We start from the raw sequence: 8257 nt of genomic DNA, 5'->3' as shown, positions 1-8257 counted from the left end.
ACTTCTGTTCGTTTCCTCCTTCAGAGCAAGCCTTAGGCACAGGCCCAGTAAGATTTCTGCTAATTAGTCAGCAATTAAAATATACTGGATTTTATGCTAGTAAATTAATTGGCGTTTTTAACAAATGGCAAAAATGCCTTGGGTACTGTATCACTTTTGTCGGCCTGGCTTCAATGCAGCATTTTCCAGAAAACAAATTAAACAATCCAGTGCCACTGTTGCATGGCTATCTGGGTTCAGAAGTAACCGCTGGCCCCTGCTTTCAGGCGAAGGTCTGAGGGTTTGTGCAAAAACGTTATACCACTCTGTTTGGGCTGCTCCTTTTAAAGCAATGTCATTTTTCATCGTGATTAACACCAGTATCTCGCTGAGGATATGGATGTGGTCTGTGAGTGCTTGAGATGCCATCTTTATCCTAGAAACACATCTGCACCAGGGTATGCAATGTACAAAGATCTTCCCAGTCCAGGCCAAGCACTGCTTAGGATTGTCCTATACACAAACCTGCATTTGTTAAATGGAAGTTATTGTTAAAGAAGTCAGTTAAATCCCTGCACAGTACTCTGTGGGTGCATCAGGATGTGGCGTAGGACAAACTGACCCCGTTCAGATAGGTCTTTGCCCTGACGTAACTGAATCAAGGTAAAATTCTGCATTAAAGTGATATTTAAATTGATGTCTAGACCAGAATATGCGTGACTAGGTTTGAACCTGCCTGGAAAACCAATGAAGCTAACAAAGTACTGTACGAAATTTCAAAGGTTTTTGATCTGTTTAATTTTGTACCTGTGTTGTGCCTTCATCATGCCGGGACTCCAGTGCAGTTGGCTTTGCTTTGGAGCAAGGGAGGTGGTTAAAAGTTTGTCTGCAATGTGTGTGTTAGGGCTGTGAGGTTTAGCATTCCCTGTGGATGAGGGCTGCCAGACGGAGCTGAGAGCAGAGTTGCCCTGTTCAGTGAGGACACAGACAATCTGGGCAGGGGAGGTGACCGTTCTTGGTATGCCGGGAATGCGAGGGAAGAGCCCTCTGTGGCACAACTCCATCTGCTTTTACTTATTTCTCCCTTTCATATTCCACGGGGTTTTGGTTGCTGTTTGTTGTTCTCATCGTCTGGACCTTCCTCTAGGCTTTGTAAGCACTGGAGACGCCCCTCCCTCCATGTTTGGAGACGCTTCTCTGCCTCCAGCTGGAAGCGTGGCATGCTCCATCTGCTGTGACTGTGGACGGGAACGAGAACCCGCAGCTCTGCCGGGGACTGGCATTTCATCCTTTCCCCAGAAGAGCAGCCACGTTGCCTCTGCTATTTGGGGTGTCTGGGGAGGGGAGATCACTCCCAAACCCACAAAGCAATGCAGCTTGGTCTTGCTGTGCCTTCTGCATGACTACAGTCCAGCATAAATGCTCTTCCACTTGTATTTCAGGATTTTCCCCCTACTCCCAAATCTGATGAGTCACTTGTGGAAGATGTGAGTTCCTCACATTTCGCTATTGTTGCTTTGTCTGGGGTCCTGTTCAGGTCCCACTGAAACCAGTGGAGTGCTTTGCATCAATGGAAGCCAATAGGAGTTGAATCAGGTGCTCGAGTAGCAGTGCCAGAGCCAGTCAAGGGATAGCTGGTGGGTGCTTCTGAAAAATAAGATTGTCCGCATGCTTTGGTGAAGTGAGGAGAGAACAATGAGGGGGTGGAAACATTTTTGTAATGAATACTAAAGGTCTTCCCCAGACACCAGCTCCCTCATCTGGGATGAGGAGACCATCTAGGAATGAGGAAGTTCTCACACATCGCCAGAAGCAGAGCTGAAATGTGAAGAGCAGCCTGTTTCCAATCAAGGTCTCACACGCACTCCGGCTCGGCTGCTGTCGCAGGATGCAGAGACTGCCTTCCATTGCCATGTATTTTGGGTGGGCTCTCAGAGGCAAAGGGTATCAATAGCTCCTGCTCTTTGCAAGCAGTGGCCAAAAGTTCTTGCTTACACCGTGATCTCCACTGGACCACCCTCAATCACCTGGTGTACTTTCCTAAAGCTCATATTGATTACCTGCTGTGTGTTTCCAAGGTGGAGGTTGTCCAGTGCCTGGGCTTAGAAAGGCAGGTGAGACTTTCAGGATTCTGAAGACTCTTGTGTCCTGTCTCCTGATGAGTTTCTCTTTTATGATGGACAACTCCAGTTTGTTCAAAGCTCTCCTTGCAGGTGAGGTTTTCTTAAACCTTTGATTCTTCCTGTTGTTTTCCTCTAGGCTGTTTCCAGCTGGTGCACATATTTTCTGAAGTTCACTGTCCCGAGATGAGATGGGATGCTCTGGCTAAGGCCTTGCCATGCTGACCAGAGCAGAAGGGTTACTGCACATGGTTTACAGGCTGGACTCATGTTTGTATGACCCAGGACAATGTTTGTCCTTGGTTTGTAGCAGTGAGACATAGCTGACTCATGTTCAGCTTGCAGTCCACCTCAACTCCCTCCATAACTTTCTGAGGAATTGTGGGCAGTTTTTCCCCATCTTTATCTCTACTGAATGGGATCCAATTTTTTTTTTTCAGACATTTTCCCCACTTTGCCAAAATCAGAATTCAAACCTGTCTTCAGGCAGTCCTTCCCAGCTACATAGCAGCTGCATATTTTACAAGCGTGTGATCTGTCTCATGGCCCAGGTTCTTAGAGAAAACTTTGAAGAAAGCTGGACTCACAACAAACACAACACAACTCCACTGGGTTAATCCCTCCGTTTTGACAGTGACCCATTGATAGTTCGCGTCCAAGTATCATATTTCCAGTCAGTTTTGCATCTGCTATGTGAAAGTTTATTTGAGACCATTTATTTGATGTCTTATGAGGATGTTATGCATCTGAAGCTTTACAAGTCGAGGCATGTAACGTCAACAGCCTCTCTGCTATCCACGCGGCCTGTCACAGAGGGAAATTAGCTTGGTTGGATGCAATTTGTTTCTGATTAAACCCATATTAGCCTAAGACTTTGCTTTGTTATCTTCTGTGCTTATGAATAGTTTGTGGTATTTATTCATTATTTATTTATGTTTCAGGCTTTTTTTCTGGGAATTGTAGCTAACCTGACTTTTCCTCCTTCTGCAATCCACAGGCTTGCTTAATGTAGGGCATGAAGTTTGCTTTGTTCTGTTGTGCACCTCAGCCATGCTTGACAAGAGAGGCATTGGTAATTGCTCATTGTTTCAGCCAGTTCTCTAAATCCTGTGAGTTAAAGTCGATCAGGCCCTGCTCCTTCCCCATTTTATGTTGAGGTACTACACCTCTGCCATTGGTTTTAGCCATGCTTCTTGTATCTGCTTAGGGGTAACTACTGCTAGAAGTCCATGCGCGTTTCAGTGCCTGGTGGATGCAGCACAGGGAGAAAGTTGCATGAAAAGTAGCATAGAGATGGTGCAGTGCAGCTCCTTGTCACAGTGTGGAAGACAGGCTGCAATAACAGACCCCAAAACCTCTCTCGGAGGGAAGCGTATGTAAACAGCGAGTCGCAGCCTCTTCATCCAGGCTGGAGCGCAATAAGTAAACAAGGAAAATGCGGGTTGAAGAGAGAGCCTGTAGCAGCCTTTTAGCTGAAGGCACTTACACATGGCCGTGACCCAGGAGGCTGTCTAGGGGTCTTGCTGCAGTCCAGAGAGGGAAGTTGAGGCCTGAGAGTCCAGACTGGGGGATGGCCAAACAGAGGTGACCTCAGCGTCTCTTGGAGCAAAGCTGTCCTGGCTTTTCTGAAGCTTTCTCCAGGGGAAAGATTGTCCCTAGTTTTGGTCTGCTTGGGCACTTTTTTGATTGCTGTAGTGATCTGAGGTCCTATCCATCCTGGAGGTCTTATTGGACCCCTTGGTCAGATGGGGTTGTTAACCACTGGGGCAGCGAAGAGCACCTCCTTTGACTTGTCTTGCTGTCTGAATTGACCTGCAGTTCCCCACCTCCTTTGTTATCCTGGTCGTGATAGCTGGATCCAGATCTTTTATTCAACAAGGCATGTTTGCAGGGTCAAAAACTGGATCTAAAAGAGATGAAGAGACATCTACAGCACTCCATCTCAAAAGGTTGTCTGGGGGTTTGCACCACACCCAGTCGTTTAGGAGCTTGGATAATATATACCCTGGCAGGCTGTAAATCAAACTCCTGCACAGAGAGAATCCTACCAGCTATATCTTTGTAGATGCGAGTACTTGTGGCTTCCTTCTTGCGCTTTCTTACTCTTCTGTATAGTTGGTGATTTCTGCCTCTGCTCTTCCCCTCCACTAACATGTTCTAAAGCCATCACTACCTGTGCTGTGGTCAAGCGGAGAACAGCTCCAGTGGTAAGTAAGGTTAGAGTGGCCTTTCTGGCTGAGGTCTCACAAGCCCTTCTTGTGAGTTTGAGACCCATCCACTGTCTCAATTCCAGTTTTTGGCCTGGCTCCAAAGCCCATGGGGAGGGGCCAGAAATGTAGTTGTTGCAAAGCTCTGGGCCAGCTAAGCCAAACAAAAAGATAACCATTTAGGAAAAAAATAAATAGAAAACAACTCAGTCCCCTGATTAATTTTGCTCTGGGAATCCCTATAGTCTTAGATTTCTAGGCCTGGCCTTGTTTCCAATTCATCCACCCTCTCTGAAGAGCCTTTTTGTCCTTAATTGCAACTATAAATAAATCATCGTAGCCAGAAGTAGTATTTTTCCAAGTCTACAACTCTAGTGTCCAAATCCTTCAGTTTCCAGGAATTCGCTTCATCTTACCCAGAACTTGGGACAAAGAAGTGAAAACCACATTCAGCCTTTAGAGTGGTAGCTCCAGGATTGTGAAGTTTTGCTCCAGGTGTTTCTGTCCTAGATCCAGACCTGACCTGCAAAATAGCACCCATCTGTCTCTCTGGAACAGCTGCTCCCAAACCTGTCCCAGGCTTTCCTGCAAAAGTGTTCAGGTCTCTCTGCACCTTTTTCCCACAGGCATATCCTCAGGTAGCAAAAAAACATTGACCATGGGAAAAAGACCACAACAAATCAACCGAGCTGAGGAAGGACCCTACCCTTGTGCCACCTGCATGCGAGCACATGGGCTTCTGGTAAATCTAGTGTCTCACTTGCTGTTAATTAAACTGCACAGACTCAGGTGAGTCAAAATTTGTAAGTGAGCTCTTCACGTAGCAGTGCAGGGTGCTGTGGGCTGTTGCAGAAGTCAGCCAGCCTCAAGGAGCTTGTCCCAGAGGGGGCAAACTGCCCTCCCTTGAGACCAAGTCAAACAAGGGTTTTTTGTTGGAGCTCATGGCACAGTCTTCAGTGTGTGAAGGTCAGTTAAGAGATCTGAGACCTGCCCTTGCAATGCTGCTGAAGCTCTGCTCTTTGGTTAGCCTTCCCCAGCCCAGAGGAGGGTGGTGGGTATGTATCCAGCTGTGCTGGGAGCCGGGGAGGGGACCGAAACTCTTTTGTGTGTGGTAGGTGGGTGTAGGTATCTCCAGGACATGGAATGAGCTGAACTGATACCGGTCATAAGTTTAGAACATGCTTTCTTTTCTGCTGCTGAAATACTTCATTAGTATGTGAAGTTTGCCTGCTCGTGCAAATAAGTCTCTAAGTAAAGGGGGGAGCAAACTGGGAGTGAAAACTGCCTTGTAAGGGTAGCCTATTAGTCTTTGTTTCAGCCTAATTCCCTCATTGTCACAGGAACATGTGTGATGGTGGTAGTCATCCTTGTGGATTGTCCTCTTGTTCTTCAAAGATCATTAAACACAATTACAGGAAAAGAGATCTTTGTTTCTGAGCAACACCCAGCTTTTATATAAGTGTTCCACATTTTCTTCAAAATGCTTTACTGATCGTAGCTAATTTTAACCATTTGGTTGGCATGAATATAAGCCAGTCCTTTTCTGCCTATTGATTCCCATTTGTTTTTATGGGAATCGAGTGTCTGGATCCTTAAGTCACCTTTAAATATGCCAGTGTCAGATCGCATTCACTTCATATGGCTTTCTTGCTGCGTAGTGTCTTGGGGTAAAAAACCTCCCATTTTGGATAGTGATGGTAAATTCCTAGGGGCCTCTATGAGGGCTGAATTTCACATGCCTAAATGGAGAGAGGCTCTGTATTAATGAAACCCATCTTCTTTCCCCAGCTCTGCTGCTGGTCTCCTGGTCGATCATGGACAAGTAGTTGCTCCTCTGTGGACCTCAGCTGGCCTATTTGCGAAGGGGTGTGGGACTGCCTTCCTTTGCCAGGGGGCTTTCAGAGCTCAGGGGGAGATGTGTTTTGGGATGGACTGGGCTTGGTGGCACAATAAATGGAAGAAAATAGAAAGTTTCAAAGACAGCGGCAGAGGGAGGCATGGTCTGGGCAGGGACAGGATGAGCAGAGTCTGCAGCAGCTGAGGTCTAACTCAGATTTGTCCCTGCAGCTTACACGTGTCAAGGCACGGACCTGTTGCCTGTATTCATTTGTGAAGTACCTTTCCCATCCATGGGATTTTAGTGATGGTAGCATTGTTCAACAAAGGTCTCTGTTTAGAAGATGTGGGCTTTCTAAGCTAGTAGAGGCTATGAAAAAATAATAATGAAAAGGTATTAAAAACCTGGCAAGGCAAAGAGAGGCAGGGTAGAACCAGTTGGAAAGTGGAAAGTATTTCTCATGATGAATTATGAATGAAAAGAAATGTGTTCCTGTGCTTTGAAATTTCGGCAGCTTTTTTTTTTCCCCATCAGAAATGCTAAAACCTAAAAGAAATTAAGTTAAAAGAAATAAATAAGATCTTAAGCAGCTCCTCCCTCCAGGAAATTAGCTCCTCCATCTCTCTTTTCTATGAAAATGTGTGTTTAGAAAATAAACTGGTTTTCTGTTTGAAAATAAAACAAACTATCAAATATAAAAGGCTGACCAACTCTAGGGAAGTCTGGTCTTGTGCTTAAGGCACTGATTTTGGACCAAGAGACCTGGGCTTAATTTCCACTTCTGCTACAAACTTTTCCTGCGTGACCTTGGCCTAATCCTTTAATCTCTCTTTGCCTCTGTTCCTCATCTGTCAGATGAAGCTATGACTTCCCCACCTCACAGGGGTGTTATGAGAGTAAACACATCCTCCGTGCCCTGCGCCTCACCTTCCAGCCCGCTCCTCTCCTGGGGCAGGGGGGAGGGAGGGCTTTGGTCTGTGCTTTGGGAGCCGCTCCCTCCATGGCCATCGGATGGAACTGATGAAGGCAAAGCTGAGTAGGACCCTCAGCAGGTCCTAAGCGTCCTCGGGGAGTGAGGAATGAGGGAAGAGAAACCCTAAACACGTGTGAACTTGTGGGAAGGAGAGATTTGTTGTCTTTCTGTCTCGCTTTGTTTGTATCTTAAGATTTCCCTGTGCTTTTTTCCGCCCCTCAACCCAGCGTTCACAAAGCGTCCGTAACTCGCTAACGGCACAAGAACCGGCCCCACGTAGGGCTGGCTGCTTCCTGAATTAGTCTCCATTTGCAGCAATTACCTTCTTTCCTTTCTAGCCGAATGTTTCTCCGAGCCTGAGGCCCAACTAATTTTTTTTGTCAGCTCTGGTTGCGCTGGGCAGCCCTCCCTTCCATACGGGAAATATAGAGATGCCATTCAGGCCCCTCTAATCCTGCTTTCACTGCTGCACTCGTTAAAACATTCCTCTATTTATTTTAATTTTATTCTCTCCTCCCCGCCACCTTTTCTAAACAACCACTTGTATTATGCTTTTAATTGCCTTTAGATTTCCCTTGTGTAACTTCTCCGGCGTCCGCATAGCCGTAGGCAGAGCGCGCAGCGCTGGGAGCCTCGCACGTGGTCTGTGGGCTCGCTATTGACTCAGTGGCGTGCTGCGAATGAGTCAAAGATCCGTGGGGATTGCTGGGGGTGGACAAAAGGGCGGGAGGATCGAAAGCAGGGGCGGAGGGGGGACAAGAGGGAAAAGCCAGCGAGGCAAAGGCTCTCCGCTCTCCCTGCGGGTCGGTGGAGCGTCTTCCCTCAGTGCGAGGAGGAGAACAACTTGAGCCAGGGACGGGGAAGCTGGGCTGCCCGGTCGGGGTTGGGGGGCAGTGATGTCTGCATCATGGCTCTGTGAGCACGAGCCGTAATATGGCATTATAGAGGCATGACTTCATCTGTTTCCATAAGATTGCTTTCTCCCTCTCCCTTTCTTTGGCTGGTAATTGAGAAACGCATGAGCTCACCTCCTAGGAGCGGGAAATGAGAACCGCAAGAGGAAACGAGCTGGAAAGTATACACGAGGCCAGAAAAAAAATATAGATTAGGTGGGGGGGAAGTCAGAGATGGTAAAGAAAAG

This window comes from Egretta garzetta, unplaced genomic scaffold (genome assembly GCF_000687185.1).
Source record: "Egretta garzetta isolate BGI_Z169 unplaced genomic scaffold, ASM68718v1 scaffold44, whole genome shotgun sequence".
Taxonomy (NCBI): domain Eukaryota; kingdom Metazoa; phylum Chordata; class Aves; order Pelecaniformes; family Ardeidae; genus Egretta; species Egretta garzetta.
Note: the sequence above shows the minus strand (reverse complement) of the source record.